The 19,894-nt window shown below is 36.7% G+C and overlaps 1 long non-coding RNA gene across 1 annotated transcript in view; it reads right to left on the reverse strand.

The window, feature by feature from the left end:
- Positions 1-19,894, reverse strand: part of LOC137235671 (uncharacterized) — a 177,264-nt gene that overhangs the window by 81,286 nt on the left and 76,084 nt on the right. The window contains exon 2 of the long non-coding RNA XR_010948016.1: positions 16,587-16,617. This is a non-coding gene — a long non-coding RNA (uncharacterized lncRNA). The remainder of the gene's footprint in view (positions 1-16,586; positions 16,618-19,894) is intronic.

The raw sequence follows: 19,894 nt of genomic DNA on the forward strand, positions 1-19,894 counted from the left end.
GGTGGACCAGGGGTGACTCTAGAATGTGTTTGTATGATATGGGAATCAAATGAAAGGTGTTAATGAGTACTTTAAAGGAAGTAGTTCTATAGGTGGACGCCTTTTCGAGATATCGCCATAAAGGTGGACCAGGGGTGACTCTAGAATGTGTTTGTACGATGTGGGTATAAAATGAAAGGTGTTAATGAGTATTTTAAAAGGGAGTGGGCCATAGTTCTAAAGGCGGACCAGGGGTGACTCTAGAATGTGTTTGTACGATATGAGTATCAAATGAAAGGTAATGAGTATTTCAAAAGCGAGTGATCTTTAGTTTTATAGGTGGACGCCTTTTCGAGATATCGCCATAAAGGTGGACCAGGGGTGACTCTAGAATGTGTTTGTATGATACGGGAATCAAATGAAAGGTGTTAATGAGTACTTTAAAAGGGAGTAGTCTATAAGTGGACGCCTTTTCGAGATATCGCCATAAAGGTGGACCAGGGGTGACTCTAGAATGTGTTTGTACGATATGAGTATCAAATGAAAGGTAATGAGTATTTTAAAAGCGAGTGATCTTTAGTTTTATAGGTGGACGCCTTTTCGAGATATCGCCATAAAGGTGGACCTGGGGTTACTCTAGAATGTGTTTGTATGATATGGGAATCAAATGAAAGGTGTTAATGAGTACTTTAAAATGGAGTAGTTCTATAGGTGGACGCCTTTTCGAGATATCGCCATAAAGGTGGACCAGGGGTGACTCTAGAATGTATTTATACGATATGGGTATAAAATGAAAGGTGTTAATGAGTATTTTAAAAGGGAGTGGGCCTTAGTTCTATAGGTGGACGCCTTTTCGAGATATCGCCATAAAGGTGGACCAGGGGTGACTCTAGAATGTGTTTGTACGATATGGGTATCAAATGAAAGGTTTTAATGAGTATTTTAAAAGGGACTGGACCTTAGTTCCATAGGTGGACGCCGTTTCGAGACATCGCCATAAAGGTTGACCTAGGGTGACTCTATAATGTGTTTGTACGATATGGATAGCAAATTAAAGGTATTAATGAGGGTTTTAAAAGGGAGTGGCCCTTAGTTGTATATGTGAAGGCGTTTTCGAGATATCGACCAAAATGTGGACCAGGGTAACCTAGAACATCATCTGTCGGGTACCACTAATTTATTTATATATGTAATACCACGAACAGTATTCCTGCCAAGATGCAGCCAAGGGCTTTTGATTTCGCCTTGCAGAACTTTTTCATTTTCTTCTAATTAATGTGGTAGGTGTCACACCCATTTTACAAGTTATTTCTAAAGTTATTTTTTGCGTCAATAAACCAATCCAATTACCATGTTTCATCCCGTTTTTCGTATTTGGTATAGAATTATGGCATTTTTTTTAATTTTTCGTAATTTTCGATTTCGAAAAAGTGGGCGCGGTTATAGTCGGATTTCGGCCATTTTTTGTGCCAAGATAAAGTGAGTTGAGATAAGTACGTGGACTAAGTTTAGTAAAGATACATCGATTTTTGCTCAACTTATCGTGTTATCGGCCGAGGGGAAGGACAGACGGTCGACTGTGTATAAAAACTGGGCGTGGCTTCAACCGATTTCGCCCATTTTCACAGAAAACAGTTACCGTCATAAAATCTATGCCTCTACCAAATTTCAGAGGGATTGGTAAATTTTTGTTTGACTTATGGCATTAAAAGTATTCTAGACAAACTAAATGAAAAAGGGCGGAGCCACGCCCATTTTGAAATTTTCTTTTATTTTTATATTTTGTTTCACCATATCATTACTGGAGTTGAATGTTGACATAATTTACATATATACAGTAAAAATATTCAATTTTTCGTTAAAATTTGACTTAAAATTTTTTTTTCTAATTTTTATTTAGCACATATATAGTGACAGTAGTAACGTTCCTGCCAAATTTCGTCATGATACCTTCAATGACTGCCATATTTCAGCTTGCAAAACTTTGAAATTACCTTCTTTTAAAAGTGGGAGGTGACACGCCCATTGTCCAAAATTTTACTAATTTTCTATTCTGCGTCATAAATTCAACTCACTTACCAAGTTTCATAGCTTCATCCGTCTCTGGTAATGAATTATCGCACTTTTTCGGTTTTTCGAAATTTTCGATATCCAAAAAGTGGGCGTGGCTAAAATTCGATATCGTTCATTTTAAGCAGCGATTTGAGATGAGTTCCCAGGAACCTACATACCAAATTTCATCAAGATAGCTCAAACTTTACTCAAGTTATCGCGTTAACGGATAATCAAATTTTTTTTCGATCCTGATGATTTTGATATATGGAAGTCTATATCTATCTCGATTCCTTTATACCGGTACAACCAACCGTTATCCAATCAAAGTTAATATGCGCTGTGTGCTCTGCTCAACTAAGTATAAAAATATATTCAAAATAATATAAAAGATATGCTGTATGTCAACATATAAAAACTGAACTGGTTCTTAAACAGTGGTGCACCGTGTTGAAAGGGCTTCCAACATAAAAGTATCATTTAAAGTGCCTTTAAATTTGTTTTAGTTTTTGGGAACGAAAGAGTTTGCTATATTTTTTTACGACGCTAATATTAGCTTCATTTGTCCATTTGTATGTACATATTTAACTCCCTTTTATATCAAACTAGCAGACCCGGCAGACGTTGTTCTGCCCTAAATTTGGTATATCTGCATATATTTTAATAAGCCTTTCCCCTCTACACTTAACTAAACTCCTAATCTTTGTATTCACTCCTCGCTCCGTATTTAACGCTTCATCTATCTCCATCTTCGTTTCGTTCTATCAATTTCTCAGTCTCCTTCTCTCTTTTCTCTTCTCTCAAGTTTTTCTTATTCTTCATCTCTTATTGCCAGTCCCAGAGGGTGGTATGTATTTTGTTCCAGACCCATTTCGAGTCTCTACTAGAACACTCATCAACAGCTTTCATTTGTAATCCATATTCTATAAACACATTCTAGGGGTAGCCGGGTCCACGCTTTGGCCTATATCTGGAGACCCTGTGCGTCGATCGCAACCAAACATATGTGCAAACGACCGCGTGAGGCATACGCTACTTATGTGAAAGTTTGAACAAAATCGACCAGATAGTTCTTGATTCATTTTTATATATATAGATAAAAATAAAATAAAATAATAAATGTTGCGAACACGTATACGGTACCCGTATTTTCTGGTGGTACGGATAGGTGGTTGTTTTTTGATAAGACAACTTATCGTCGTATGTGCTATGCTTTACTAAAATTTTATATTGGAAACCATAGAAACAACTCAAATGTTACAATTTTTAATAAATACAAGATTCTTGTGAATTGCCCAAATGTACTTGTTTTGTGGTGGCTCCTCCAGAAGTGTTAAAATTGCTGCTTTGTTTTCGGGGTTATTGCCAAAGTGTGGCTGTTAGCTTGAAGATATAAAACTTTGTAATAAGTCCCACTGTACTATTCTGGGTGACACTTCATCATAAGAAAGGTATGACGCTTTTGTCATTTAGAAAAATAGTTGCCATAAAACTTGTGTAAAAGTGATGAATATGAGATTGAAAATGTGCTTCAATCAACAAGAGTTGTAAATAAAATCAAGTTTATTATAAAATTTTATTTCCAATAGTCTCCCAGATTTTTCCAAAAGGGACTTCGAAAAATTTTAGAATTATTCAAGCTAGTGCTTGGCACCGAAAGTAATGGACTGCTGTTCTGCGAATTACATTTTCTCAGCTTCTTCAGGGATCATTGTGCGGAATACCCCTCCTTTCGGCATGCGCGCTCATAGCCAAATTGGCGATGCAGACCGCAACAGGTTTTCGGTCTCGGCCACGATCAGAAGACTATTTTTTTTTTTTTATTATTATAGTGTGGCCATGGGGGTCATGGTGTTGCGCAATATTCCACAATTCCACATGGACTGTGACATTTTCAGTTAAAAATTCCTTATATTATACCTACTTCGACGCTGATTAATAGATCAATACATTTCGAGCGCCTACGTCCAAGCTCATCACCAACCTATTCTTCCTCGCCTTCTCACTGATCGGCACTTTCTCGACTTGACTGCCAAATTGCTAGGACATGTACTGGAAACACACTAAAATTTGGGTTTTAATGATGCAACTATTTCTAAAGAGTCGTGGACATCATCTCTCCTACCTGCATTCTTCTTGGAGCCGCTGTTGGTGCTCTGTATGTCCTCATCAATTGCAATTCTGTCCCTCTTCCAATAATTCCTACTTACAAGAACAGAGTTAACGTTGCCCTTAAGCATAGATTTGCAGAAATGATAATCCATTTTCGAACCAATTGTACACGTCGGGTACATCAAGTTTCAGCCCGGATTCACATAGTGCGCTGAACTTGCTGTAGGCTGTTGAGATTTTATTACTTCCGAAAAACCCTTTTTACTGTTCATTCCAAACCTGATTCAGACATACCAATGTATTCGGCTTCAGAGCTTATTTTTCAACGAACATCGATTAACAGACGTAAAAGGCAGTACAGGCTTGCCACATCTGCTCCTCAATGCACTAATCTTGGTTTTGTTTGCAAAAAAAGTTTATTTTCACATAAGTACTTCGTATAAGGCGAACGGCTTAGTTGCTGACCGTTTAGCGTTGGTAGTTTGAAGTTGGTCGGCTGTGACTTCTTCGTGAGGAAAAGTAAATCCGTGTTATGCATGTTAATCCCGAGGCTTGACGCTCTTAACATTTACTAACTTTTGCTAACGTTCTTTTAAGGTTTTACGTACAACACGAAACTTCACAACATGTCTCAGAAGAAGAGACAGTATCAAACTCCTTATTGTTTCTCCGCCCCTGCCCCGATGCGAGCGAATTTTTTGGGCCGGTTTTCACATTTTCAAAAGGGCACACCACATTAACTTGCAACAGTTCATGTCGCAAAGTCTGTTTGTATGCATACCGTAGAAAGGCAGAGTCCATACGTCGAGTAGTTCCTCGAGTTTTTTTTAGAAACTAAAGAATTGAAACTTAAAATAATAAGCAAGCCCATTTTCCCATCCGCATCACTTTTGTTTCCCTCAATACGGCTGGAATATTGTTGCGACTTTTACATGCTCCTGATGTCTTGCTTCTGACATTTAGGCTACCTCCCGATGTCGTACGACAGATCATTCCAAAAACGATTTCAAAGATTTCAGTTTTGATAATTCCTACCAGTAGACACAACTGCACAACTGCACAGTTCAGATCAGAGTCTTTACTTGTCATATCAGTCGTTTCAGCTACAGTTAAAAAAACAAGTAAGGAAGGCTTAGTTCGGGTGTAACCGAACATTACGTACTCAGCTGAGAACTGTGGAGACAAAATAAGGGAAAATCACTATGTAGGAAAATGAACCTAGGGTAACCCTGGAATGCGTTTGGATGACATGTGTATCAAATGGAAGGTATTAAAGAGTATTTTATGAGGGAGTGGGCCATAGTTCTATAGGTGGACGCCATTTAGGGATATAGCCATAAAGGTGGATCAGGGTTGACTCTAGAATGCGTTTGTACGATATGGGTATCAAATGAAAGGTATTAATGAGTATTTTAAAAGGGCGTGGACCTAAGTTCTATAGATGGACGCCTTTTCGAGATATCGCCATTAAGGTGGACCAGGGTGACTCTAGAATACGTTTGTATAATATGGGTATCAAACGAGAGATGTTAATGAGTATTTTAAAAGGGAGTGGGCCTTAGTTCTATACGTGGACGCCTTTTCGCGGCATCAAAATAAAGGTGAACCAGGGGTGACTCTAGACTTTGTTTGTACGATATGGGTATCAAATAAAAGGTATTAATGACGGTTTTAAAAGGGAGTGGTGGTAGTTGTATATGTGAAGGCGTTTTCGAGATATCGACCAAAATGGGGACCAGGGTGACCCAGAGCATCATCTGTCGGGTACCGCTAATTTATTTATATATGTAAACCACGCACAGTATTCCTGCCAAGATTCCAAGGGCTTTTGATTTCGCCTGCAGAACTTTTTCATTTTCTTCTACTTAATATGGTAGGTGTCACACCCATTTTACCAAGTTTTTTTCTAAAGTTATATTCTGCGTCAAAGAACCAATCCAATTACCATGTTTCATTTATTTTTTCATATTTCGTACAGAATTATGGTATTTTTTTCATTTTTCGTAATTTTCTATATCGGAAAAGTGGGCGTGGTCATTGTCGGATTTCGGCCATTTTTTACACCAATACAAAGTGAGTTAATATAAGTACGTGAACTGAGTTTAGTTAAGATATATCGTTTTTTGCTCAAGTTATCGTGTTAACGGCCGAGCAGAAGGACAGACGATCGACTGTGTATAAAAATTGGGCGTGGCTTCCACGGATTTCGCCCTTTTTCTCAGAGAACAGTTATCGTCCTAGAATCTAAGCCCGTACCAAATTTCACAAGGATTGGTAAATTTTTGTTCGACTTATGGCATTAAAAGTATCCTAGACAAATTAAATGAAAAAAGGCGGAGCCACGCCCATTTTGAAATTTTCTTTTATTTTTGTATTTTGTTGCACCATATCATTACTGGAGTTGAATCTTGACATAATTTACTTATATACTGTAAAGATATTAAATTTTTTGTTAAAAATTTGGCTTTACAAAATTTTTTTTTAAGTGGGCGTGGCCGTTCTCCAATTTTGCTAATTTTTATTAAGCATATATATAGTAATACGAGTAACGTTCGTGCCAAATTTCATCATGATATCTTCAACGACTGCCAAATTTCAGCTTGCAAAACTTTTAAATTACCTTCTTTTAAAAGTGGGCGGTGCCACGCCCATTGTCCAATATTTTACTAATTTTCTATTCTGCGTCATAAGTTCAACCCACCTACCAAGTTTCATCGCTTTATCTGTCTTTGGTAATGAATTATCGCATTTTTTCGGTTTTTCGAATTTTTCGATATCGAAAAAGTGGGCGTGGTTATAGTCCGATATCGTTCGTTTTAAATAGCGATCTGAGATGAGTGCTCAGGAACCTACGTACCAAATTTCATCAATATACCTCAAAATTTACTCAAGTTATCGTGTTAACGGGCAGACGGACGGACGGACGGACATGGCTCAATCGAATTTTTTTTCGATACTGATGATTTTGATATACGGAATTTCGATAAAAAATCGATAACTTGCCGAAAACAAAACAATAACAAATTGAAAATGTTTGCATAAAATGTCGACAACTTTTCCATAAATAACAGAAAGCTTTCGCTTGTAAGCCCGTCGATATCAAACCGGTAAGCTATCGTTAACCCAATTGCTCACATTTCTATAACAAATTGCATCGTCATTACCATCCACAACATAATCCATATTGTTTTTATACTGCTAATTTTATTCCTCCTCCTCTGTTTCATCTCCTCTACAATTATTTCTTTTCCCTTATCAACAGGGTAAATTTCAAATCAATTGAGCAAAGTGTGGGCATCAGCCAAAAGAAGGCTCTAAAAACCTCTTAAAAAAATAGAAGATAGACACTAGCCGATTGGAAAATGGTTACAATTTATTGGATCTAGTTTCATTTCGAATTCATTTGAATTACTCTTTTCAGCGCTCCTACGTAAAACAAATGTTTGATAAAGTCCGGTTCTGGAGTGAAACACTTCAAGAAATGAGTTGTTTATGGCTCCGAATGCAGTATGTCTTCATATTTTTGGTTAGGTCACCGCCACTTGATTTGACAGTCTATTGCGATTTGATATAAATAAATTATTTGTTATCAACGTTAATCGCCATGAAGAACAAATATAAATTAAAATATTAATTCGTTGTAGTTCTATAAATAGAACAAAAACAGCAACAATACCAAAGTTTCTTTGAAAACCGCCGTACCAACAAGCATAGATTTAACACATAATTACATACGAAGTATGCAATGTGTAAAAGATTAAAATATGCAAAAAAGAAGGCAATTGGGAAGAACTTTATAACACCTAAGGCATGACGTGGCTGGATGCGTTTGTAACACGTTCAACTATCGTAGGAGTGCGGGTTCAAATCCCACTCCCGGGAGAAAAGGCTTTGAAGAGATTTGCAGGGTGTAATCGAAACAGCTGTCGCCTTGTCCGTCCTGATGTCACGTTGTTTAAATTTTATAAAAAATTATTAAATTATTAAATAAAATATAAATTCCTTCAGATTAGATGCTAAATTTTTTCATAGGTCAATCCACAGCAAGAATGCTAGTAAAATTTGAAGGATGATGTGGAAATGTTATTCTACAATACTGTTATCAATTTCTTATCGGAGTATAACCAAACTTATTATCGGCATCTATCGGTTTGCCATCGAAAAGTTATCGATTTTTTGTGGAAAAGCTACCGATTTACTATAAAAAACTTATCGACTTTTTAACAAAAAGTTCTCGATGTTTTATTAAAAATTTATCGATTTGTGAATGAAAAGTTATCGAATTGATATCGGGTTCCTGTCGGAGTGTTATCAATTTGTAATCGGCGTATTATGAATTAGTTATCGATCACTCGTTGACTTTTTATGAGATAGGTACCGATAAAACTTTAATATATTAGCGATTACTAATCTGTAACCCTTTGATAAGAAGTCGATGACTTGTAGCTAGCGAACCGATAACTCGACTACAACGTCGCAATAATAATATAATAATAAGCCGATAATAATATATTAACATATCGTTATCGTTTGTTACTGATAAGAAGCTCTTCTCAAAAATCCCAAAATGTTTGGTGTTTAGTAAAGTTACCTCTATTGTGGTTTAATTTCAACCCTTGGGTCAGCTCCAGTAAACTTTAAAACATTAGTTTTCTGTACATAGACCTCCATGTTTACACATCGTACCTCGTAATTGGTGCTCACACCATTTTTGCTCATTACTGTTTCTTCTCTAAAAACCTTAGATCTGCGGCATTGGTTGAATATTCAGTAGCTTATTTAGAACCATAAAGTAAAGGGGGTAATGTTGGACCGAATGTGATTCACCAGTCATCAAAATGCCATCATCGCGGCCCAAGCTTGTTCTTGAAGCTATGTATCTATAAATAAATTCTTATCACTTCTTATAAATTATTATTTTACTGCTAGGAATGAGTCAAATGGCATCTGGCCAAGTTTGCTGACTTGAATGTGAATATTCGGCTAAGTAAACTATTCCCTACGAAGGCGCTTTATACACACTAAAGTTTATTCTTGAATAAGTAATTTTACACGGAATTATAATTAATTTTTTTATGATTTTATGCTGCACCTACTTCATGCAGCAATACAAATTATGTGTCTGAAACATATTGATATGCATAAGAAATAGTTTACTCAAAATCACAGAAAACCTTCGGCCCATTAAGCATTGACATTCGTTGTATGCCCGCCCGTAAGTACGCATTCAAAAATATTCTATTCTCAATGTGTCAAATCATTGAGTTTTGTTGGCATTCCTCTTTGTTACGTGCCGTACCATTTCCTACTATCGCTCGCTTCAACGCTAATTTATTATGTATTAATTGTGCAGGTGGTTAGTTGAGGCGCAACGTGCGGCATGTGGCATACGCTTACTGATTATTTAATGGTTGAATAATTTTTGCTTTTAATTTATGTAGTAAGTATTTGTTGTTCTTTCATGGCTTTTGTGAGCTTAAATTTCTTGGGGTTTTGAATGGCTCTTCATCTTCGATATTTGTGTTGTTGTAATTGCTTTTTATTTGAAGCACGCTTTATATGCTAATTTCGTTTAATAAGCCTAGGGAATTAAGAAGTGGGTATAAAAATAGTTGACATTTTTTCTATTTATAATTTAGCTTTGAAAAGTTCATAGGTAGTGTTGCTTATACCTATACGACAATGCTTTATTTTGCCTTGGAATCCAAGCCAGAACAACTGACGAAACTTTATCGGAACTTCAAAATACAAAAACAGTTTCCACAATGAGAAATTGAGACCACTATTCCTATCACTATTAGTGATTTTGCCATGTTTTTGTTAACGTTTAAATTTTTATTTTTGAGTTAACATTTTTTACAATAAGAACAATGAAAATAATATGGGAAAATTATTTCGGTCTCTGATGGTTCACTTTCTATACAAGAAAGTTGATTTTAATTGTGTTGTTATGCACAACATGTTCAAACTGAAAACAAATATTTTTCTCAGTGCTACAATACTTTCGAAAAATTGTTTGGTGTCAATTTGTTATTGTAAATTTGAGTATCATGCTGAAGTACCTTGGCTTCATATGAAATAGTTTTTGCTTTTCACTTACATATGAAAATCAAAAACTTTCCTATGAATTTTATTTATATGTGAGGGCATATGGAAGGGCTATGAAAATTTTGCTTATACTCAAATTGTAAATTTGTACCTGTACCTGTTCTTCAGTGCAAAACAAAAAAGAGTGCTATATGTGTATGGGTTGAGCAGCTCTGATCATAAGTCACGATTTAAGGAATCATTTGTAAGACAGTAATCGCTAGATCTATGAAAGTGTGCCGATGAGCGACCGCTAAATTAAGTTTTGAATTAGTCATAATTTTTTTTTTTTTTTAACTATAAAAACTATACTACAACAAGCTCTTTATTAACACGTGACTCGTAAATGTTCCATTGCTAATTCGTTTCAAGCTTATAATAAACGAGAAGTGCGGTAAAATCCACATCATCTTACATACTAGATCCCTAAATATATTGTTATATTGTTATTGTTCTATGTTTACTAGCACATATTTCTAAATGTTGCTGCTTCATCAGCGAGCTTTTCGAGTGCCGAGCTTTCACTCGATTATACCTTCATTCTACTGGTGTTAATTCATATGTCTCAATCCACTCAGCCAATTGATTGCCCCGCTGCACGCTTTTTAGTTTGTCTCTAACTTTTTAATTTTTATTGCCATTCCTTTTAAACTCACTTCGCTAAAAACATACTATATGATTTTACTCCCAAATTGTGTGGAATATTTTTCGGCGCATTCAACAGAATTTAATAAGTAACATTGGATCAATAGCGTTATAAGCAATGCTTCCGCTGTTTACCATTATATAAATATTATTTTTGTGTATTTGATGTGGATAGCAGCATATAGCTTAATACCACTACAATTCAGGTTTATTGGGGCTTAACGCTCAGCAGCGGGAAAGGTAGCCCAAGTGAAATCAGAAACGTATTCTGGTAACCATCTCCGTGTGGATATTTAAAAATGTTTCTCTTATATCAATGGCAAAAAGAAAAATTGTATCAAGCAATTTGACTTTGTTTAGCTTATCAAATACAGTTTTATAGTTGTTGGCAGCTTCACGCCACCGACTGTGTACCAAACCAAATATCTTTCAACACATAAACTTCAAGCACATTAAGATTTACATTTGTGAATATATCCGACAATGCGTAAACATTCTCACACTACACACATCCCGCATATTCTAATTAACACAAATCGTATGTTAACATACTTGCCTCCGGCATCGCTTCTATAAAAAAAATATATTCTACGATAATAAACTAAGACGAATGTCAACACCACTACTAGCGGTTAAGGCATTTACTGGTGCATCTATAAGTTTGTGCTTGTTACTATTTGTTGTTGCTGCCGTGTGCAGCATAAGAATATGAGTCCTCTTAATTACGCCGTGTCGTGTTAGCGTTGAACATTTTATATTTGTTAGGTCATGTATGGATGAACGTTTAGCTTTATGAATGGTGATGTCCATTTTTCGGGACTAAAACTCTATCTTTATTGAAATGTTGCCATCATGAATTTCCTGCTGTATAGCTCGAAAACATGCACGGTGTCGAGATAAGATGATATGGTTGTTGGAGTTTACAAAAGAAATGTTCTTAGGAAAATTTATAGTAATATCCCTCTAGAAAAGAAATATTTTTAAATAGAACAATACCGCTTCTTAACTACAATTTAATTTGTGTAATGGGTCCTGTTTCTGTTTTGATTTTGATGCAATTTGAAGAATTCGGCTCCAATATCATTTGTTATTGCAGGCTCGTTTTGGTTTCGGTTCCGATTCCGATTCCCAATTTATTTCGGTTCCCTCACCACTTTCACATCCGGTTGCGGTTATATATTGCTTATTTTCTCCTTTCAATTATTTGGGCCGCTTTCAAGGTCGTTTTGATCCGCTTTCCAACTGGATTTAATATTAAGCTTGGCTTTGGATTAGGTAAAGTATCGGTTAGGCCCTCGCCAGCGGCTTTGATCCATATTCGTTTTCGGTCTCCGTTTGGCTTCTGTACCAGTTTTGATTTTGAACTCCCTTTCACCTTTGAAAAGTTATTACTTTCGAATTCGTTGCGGTTTCGTTGGCGCTTCCAGCTTGGGCTCTGGTTTCAGTGTTCGATTTTTTCCGATTTCAGTCCCTGTATTCGTTAGATTTTCGGCCGATTTCTGTTTGGTTTCCATTTCAGTTGTGCCCCATTTGGTTATTTTTCTGATTTCCATTCGCAGTCGCAATTTTTGTCCGGTTTCGATTTGTGGTTTTGGTTTCGGTTCCTGTCTCGTTTCGGTTAGCGAGAAAAGTACTCTCCGAAGATTTTTGGGAGCATCATCGATGATAATGGACTTTTGCCGGATAATGATTTGGTTCAGTGCGGAAACTAGCACCATTTAGGTTGGAGAGTTCCAGTTTCATCTACTCTTTCAAAATAGTCGGTTTCGAGTTTTGTTTCGACATTTGTTAATTTCATTTTCTCCGTCACTTTTATGTAATTCCCCCTTTACTTTCCCTTCCTCTTCTTTCTTTCATATATTATATGTTTAACTTTTATTTCTCTTGCACTTTTCCCTTTGTTATATATTTAAATTTGTCCCCCCTGGTGTCTGATAATAAAAATATCGGGTTAATACAAATATCATATTTACTCGACCCTGTTCGCTTTTCATAAAACTTCCACTAACACTCACATTCCGAAAACCTCATACCAAAGACATCAAACATTTTCGGTATTGATTTAAAAAAAATATCGGGTTTTTCACTCACACATGCGCTAAGCCTAAGCAAAATTTTTTACCTCACATTTCTTGCAACAGCTTTACTCACGATTTTAATCTTCACGCGTACGCCTCGTTTGCTTGCGTCGAAATCTTACCTTGTATAAGTTTATATGTAACTATGTAGGTAATTAACTTCAACACTCACCATTGAGATTGAGCTTAAATGAGTAATTTTGAAAAGTTGACATTCGACATGCCACCGCTCGCAATTCATTTAAGTAAATCCTACTACAAGAATGAACTTATGTATGCTTAAACCTAAAAAAAAATTACTAAAAAATAAGTAAGGAAGGCTAAGTTCGGGTGTAACCGAACATTACATACTCAGTTGAGAGCTATGGAGACAAAATAAGGAAAATCACCATGTAGGGTGGACCAGGGGTGACTTTAGAATATGTTTGTACGATATGGGTATCAAATGAAAGCTGTTAATGAGTATTTTGAAAAGAAGTGATCCTTAGTTCCATAGGTGGACGCCGTTTCGAGATATCGCCATAAAGGTGGACCAGGGGTGTCTCTAGAATGTGTTTGTACGATATGGGAATCAAATGAAAGGTGTTACTGAGCATTTTAAGAGGGAGTGGGCCTTAGGTCTATCGGTGTACGCCTTTTCGAGATATCGCCATTAAGGTGGACCAGGGGTGACTCTAGAATGTGTTTGTACGATATGGGTATCAAATGAAAGGTGGTAATGAGTATTTTAAAAGGGAATGGGCTTCAGTTCTATAGGTGAACGCCTTTTCGAGAAATCGCCATAAAGGTGGACCAGGGGTGACTCTAGAATATGTTTGTACGATATGGGTATCAAATGAAAGCTGTTAATGAGTATTTTGAAAAGAAGTGATCCTTAGTTCCATAGGTGGACGCCTTTTCGAGATATCGCCATTAGGGTGGGCCAGGGGTGACTCTAGAATGTTTGTACGATATGGGTATCAAACGAAAGGTGTTACTGAGCATTTTAAGAGGGAGTGGGCATTAGGTCTATAGGTGGACCCCTTTTCGAGATATCGCCATTTGGGTGTGCCAGGGTGTCTCTAGAATGTGTTTGTACGATATGGGAATCAAATGAAAGGTGTTACTGAGCATTTTAAGAGGGAGTGGGCCTTAGGTCTATCGGTGGACGCCTTTTCGAGATATCGCCATTAAGGTGGACCAGGGGTGACTCTAGAATGTGTTTGTACGATATGGGTATCAAATGAAAGGTGGTAATGAGTATTTTAAAAGGGAATGGGCTTTAGTTCTATAGGTGAACGCCTTTTCGAGAAATCGCCATAAAGGTGGACCAGGGGTGACTCTAGAATATGTTTGTACGATATGGGTATCAAATGAAAGCTGTTAATGAGTATTTTGAAAAGAAGTGATCCTTAGTTCCATAGGTGGACGCCTTTTCGAGATTTCGCCATTTTGGTGGGCCAGGGTGACTGTAGAATGTGTTTGTACGATATGGGTATCAAATGAAAGGTGGTAATGAGTATTTTTAAAGGGAGTAATCCTTAGTTCTATAGGTGGACGCCTTTTCGAGATATCGCCATAAAGGTGGACCAAGGGTGACTCTAGAATGTTTGTACGATATGGGTATCAAACGAAAGGTGTTACGGAGCATTTTAAGAGGGAGGGGGCATTAGGTCTATAGGTGGACGCCTTTTCGAGATATCGCCATTAGGGTGGGCCAGGGTGACTCTAGAATGTGTTTGTACGATATGGGTATCAAACGAAAAGTTTTACTGAGCATTTTAAGAGGGAGTGGGCATTAGGTCTATAGGTGGACGCCTTTTCGAGATATCGCCATTAGGTTGGGCCAGGGGTGACTCTAGAATGTTTGTACGATATGGGTATCAAATGAAAGGTGTTACTGAGCATTTTAAGAGGGAGTGGGCATTAGGTCTATAGGTGGACGCCTTTTCGAGATATCGCCATTAGGGTGGGCAAAAGGGTGACTCTAGAATGTGTTTGTACGATGTGGATATCAAATTAAAGGTATTAATGAGGGTTTTAAAAGCGAGTGGCCCTTAGATGTATATGTGAAGGCGTTCTCGCGATATCGACCAAAATGTGGACCAGGTGATCCAGAAAATCATCTGTCGGGTACTGCTAATTTATTTATATATGCAATACCACTAACAGTATTCCTGCCAAGATTCCAAGGGCTGTTGATTTCGCCTTGTAGAACTTTTTTATTTTCTTCTACTTAATATGGTAGGTGTCACACCCATTTTACAAAGTTTTTCCCAAAATTATATTTAGTGTCAATAAACCAATCCAGTTACCATATTTCATTCCTTTTTTCGTATTTGGTATAGAATTATGGCATTTTTTTTAATTTTTCCTAATTTTCGATATCGATAAAGTGGGCGTGGTTATGGTCGGATTTCGGCCATTTTTTATTCCAAGATAAAGTGAGTTCAGATAAGTACGTGGGCTAAGTTTAGTAAAGATATATCGGTTTTTGCTCAAGTTATTGTGTTATCGGCCGAGCGGAAGGACAGACGGTGGACTGTGTATAAACACTGGGCGTGGCTTCGACCGATTTCGCCCATTTTCACATAGAACAGTTACCGTCATAGAATCTATGCCCCTACCAAATTTGAGAAGGATTGGTAAATTTTTGTTCGACTTATGGCATTAAAAGTATTCTAGACAAACTAAATGAAAATGGGCGGAGCCACGCCCATTTTGAAATTTTCTTTTATTTTTGTATTTTGTTGCATCATATCATTAATGGAGTTGAATTTTGACTTAATTTACTTATATACAGTAAAGATATTAAATTTTTTGTTAAAATTTGAATTTAAAAAAAATTTTTTTTAAAAAGTGGGCGTGTTCTTCATCCAATTTTGCTAATTTTTATTTAGCCCATATATAGTAATAGTAGTAACGTTCCTGCCAAATTTCATCATGATATCTTTAACGACTGCCAAATTACAGCTTGCAAAACTTTTAAATTACCTTCTTGTAAAAGTGGGCGGTGCCACGCCCTTTGTCCAAGATCTTACTAATTTTCTATTCTACGTTATAACGTCAACCCATCTACCAAGTTTGATCGCTTTAACCAACTTTGGCAATGAATTATCGCATTTTTTCGGTTTTTCGAAATTTTCGATATCGAAAAAGTGGGCGTGGTTATAGTCCGATATCGTTCATTTTAAATAGCGATCTGAGATGAGTGCCCAGGAATCTACATACCAAATTTCATCAAGATACCTCAAAATTTACTCAAGTTATCGTGTTAACGGGCAGACGGACGGACGGACGGACGGACATGGCTCAATCAAATTTTTTTTCGATACTGATGATTTTGATATATGGAAGTCTATATCTCGATTCCTTTATACCTGTACAACCAACCGTTATCCAATCAAAGTTAATATACTCTGTGAGCTCTGCTCAACTGAGTATAAAAAGCATAACAATGTGTATTTGTGGAATTGTACGACCGCACGTAATAATTCCTCTATGCTAAAGAAAACCCATATAAGGTGTATGACTTCGCTCTTTAGCAGCTTTTGTTATTTTAAAATCTGATTATGTTTGATAAAGTGATTTTTAATTTCTGCATTTAAATAGCGGTTGTTTCTACTTTACTTCAAATACATATTTTTTACTTACCATTTCATTTTGATTTTATACGTGGCAGCAACTGTAAGGAAAGATTAGAAATATTGGTTAATTAAAATACTTTTATTTAAAGCCGCATAAAGTTTCAAAATATGTACTGTAAAGTATAAGATGTAACTACGCGGTTAAAATGGTTTCCCTAAATCTTAAACGCTTTTACTCGGCATAAATCACTTAACTGAGTTTGGATTAAAACTGAGATTATACAGCTTTCGTTTTTCACAAGTTTAGCTTTTTATGAGCATGGCTCGCTAACAAGGTAATAATATCGATACAAAAGTGAACAGCGGAAGCATTTCTTATAAAGCACTGTCCAATGTTACTAAGCTCTTGAGAGCGCACGTATAAGTATTCCGCCCAATAAGGATAAAAAAAATTGGTATGTATAAAATGGTGTATAAAAGAATAGCAACAACAAGTCAATACTGATAGGTCAATTTCAAGGCGAGCAGCGGCGTGGTATAAAGTGTGAATATTGGATATTTCGTGTTTAATACTCAGCTCCCGAGAAGCTAGCTGATGAAGAAGTGAAATTCAGAAATCTTTCACTAATATCAATAACAAAAGTAATTGTATAAAGCAATATGAGCATGCCTTGCTGAACAGATAGTAATGGTTTAGCTTTATATACCTCTTTTGAAAACGAAATGGTGTATTAAGTTTGTCACGAGCCTGAAAATTGTAAGTACTTAAAGGAGAAGGGATAGACCCACCAATATGTATACAGCAATGCTCAGGATGAAGAGCTGGGTTTATTTAGCCATGTCCGTCTGTCCATCTGTCTGTTTTAATGAAAAGAGTCTTTCTCTTTGTCGGAACAGACGGATCGGACCATTATAGCATAGATCCGATTTTTCAGATTAGAGGGTTTTTGTCATATCTTCCTCATTTGATTTTTTTTTTCTATTTTTACAAATTGGCGGGATTACATTTTCCTTCAGATGCTTTAGAAGGAAGAAATACACTCGAGGAAGTTGCAAACCCAATTTCGAGGGGCGAGCCCGCTTAGAATTCTTAAACTCAGGTATATTAATGTTGCTTTTCTCGGGACTCGAAAAGCATGCCGAACTACTTGAAATGAGCGAACATGGTTTAGAATAATTTTCTAAAGTCCTTTGATGTGAGCTGTCCCGTCATTTGAGTCAGAACCAGCACCGAAGTTAGGCCAGCACACGATCTGTACACCTCAGGACAAATTTAATCGTATTATAGTTCATCATGAAGGGTATTACCCAGCCGAAGACAGCCCGGTCCTTACTTGTTATACACGAATTTTCAACAGTTGGGTTTTCTTTTAAATCCAGTACTTTATAAAAGTTTTTATTTTCATTTTAGACGTTTTTTTTTTCAAATAAAAGAAAATTTTTCTGCACGCGGTCGCCCCTCGGCAGTATTTGACAAACGTTCCGAGTGCATTTCTGTCATGAAATGCTCTCAGTAAAAACTCATCTGCCTTGCAGATGCCATTTGGTGTCGGAAACAAACTACTAGGTCCCGTGCTGCCAATTTTTAGGACAAATTTATAGGAGCACGACGCAAATAGGAGGAAGAGAAGCTCGATCTAAAATCTCTTCGGAGGTTATCGCGCATTACATTTATTTTATCTTTTAAATGAAGATAAGGAGGAGGAGATATTAAGAATAGGGTTATAAGCCACTGAAGTAGAAATTGCTGCAAACGAGGAGTCATATAATGGTCCTACAAAGAAACGAGTGGGCATGGGATATACTGAATGAGGATTTCAGAAAAATGTCCCAAGGGGGCAGCTGAAGATGGAAATGAAGAAAAGTTTACGGTAAATATGACAAGGAAACAGCTATACTCAAAGACTCGGATGCGCACCACACTTAATGGAGAGCAGGCGATAGAAAAGATATTGGTAAATCTCGTTTTTGTTATATACACTTTTTCAAATATGCAGCAGGGTAATTATTCCTTTATATGTATGTTGTTTTAGCATGCAGCTATAAACTTGATATGACGTGGACAGCAGAGCTTAATTAGCCAAGGTATGACTGAACGGTGATCGGTGGCTCATCTTTCTGTGGCCATGCATAAGTCAGTTTAAATATTCTCATTAAGAAACGAGAGAAGCCTTTAAGGAACTCTATAACAACGGCCTGGACCGAATTCTTCCATTTTTGGATAGAAAGCTGCGTCAACGCAGCAATTACATCGTACTAAATGCGTATAAAAGGCAAAGCATAGCCGACATTATGGATCCTTTAAAGGCAGTTGAGGAATATGCTAAGCTATCAAAAGCCATAGAAGAAAATTTACTGTGAAGATATATAATGGTCTATCGAAACCGCGAGCTTAAGAGGTTCTATCTAGGGGATAGTTAGGGGACGGTGAAAGAAGAACCTTATTTGAATGTACATAATTTTGGTTTTTATGCCTCATACATATATATAGGACTTTCCCTAAATTTAATATGGAGTTATTAGTTGAGCACATTGCTTTGTTGTTGTGATAATTGCATTGACTTTGTTGATTTTGTGCATCAAAATGGAAAATAAACATGAACACATACAAACACAAAACAAAAAGAATTTATTTTGTTACAATAACAAACTGTGCAAAAATAATTATGAACTGGGTCTTCCAGGCATCTACTTACATATATCAAGTTTTTGTGCAGTTTTAATATAAAGCGCAACAAGTAAAATAATTGTTGAATTAGTTACGCACTATGCTTTCGTTATTGTTGTTGTTGTAATTGCTGTGTATGCATATGTCATACGCACTGCAAATAAATTGATTGTGAATTAAGCTGACAACCAACAACACAGCGACAGCACAGAGACAATTGAGCTGCATGGCAATAAACGGACTGCCCACATCCATACATATGTAGCTATGCATAGCATTGCATTTAATCAAGCGTATTATATGTGGCTGCGCATGCGCAAATTAAAGTGCATTGACGTCATATTGCAATTATGCGAACTTAAAGCGCTTTTCATGATAGTTGAGTGCATTGAGGCAGTGGATTACAAAATGCGTGCCAAAATTGTAAATAGACGGCAAAGGCGGTAATGTCAAGTGAATGGGAGTGGAAACTTGGAAAATTTACTGCATTTGAATTGGAAGTTCTGGCTTGACTAACTGGGTGGTTAGAATATAAGAATTTTTGATTTCACAAAGTAAGGAACGTTTGAGAGTTTAAAAGAAGTATCGCCTGGTAAGAAAGTGTTTCAATAGGTACCCGTTTTTAGAAGCAAAGAAAGAGGGGACCTCCACTGAGTTAGAAGTAGCGGGTGGGGGAGCATGTGTAAAAGTAGTATCAAATAAAAGTT

This window comes from Eurosta solidaginis, unplaced genomic scaffold (assembly GCF_040869045.1).
Source record: "Eurosta solidaginis isolate ZX-2024a unplaced genomic scaffold, ASM4086904v1 ctg00000151.1, whole genome shotgun sequence".
Taxonomy (NCBI): domain Eukaryota; kingdom Metazoa; phylum Arthropoda; class Insecta; order Diptera; family Tephritidae; genus Eurosta; species Eurosta solidaginis.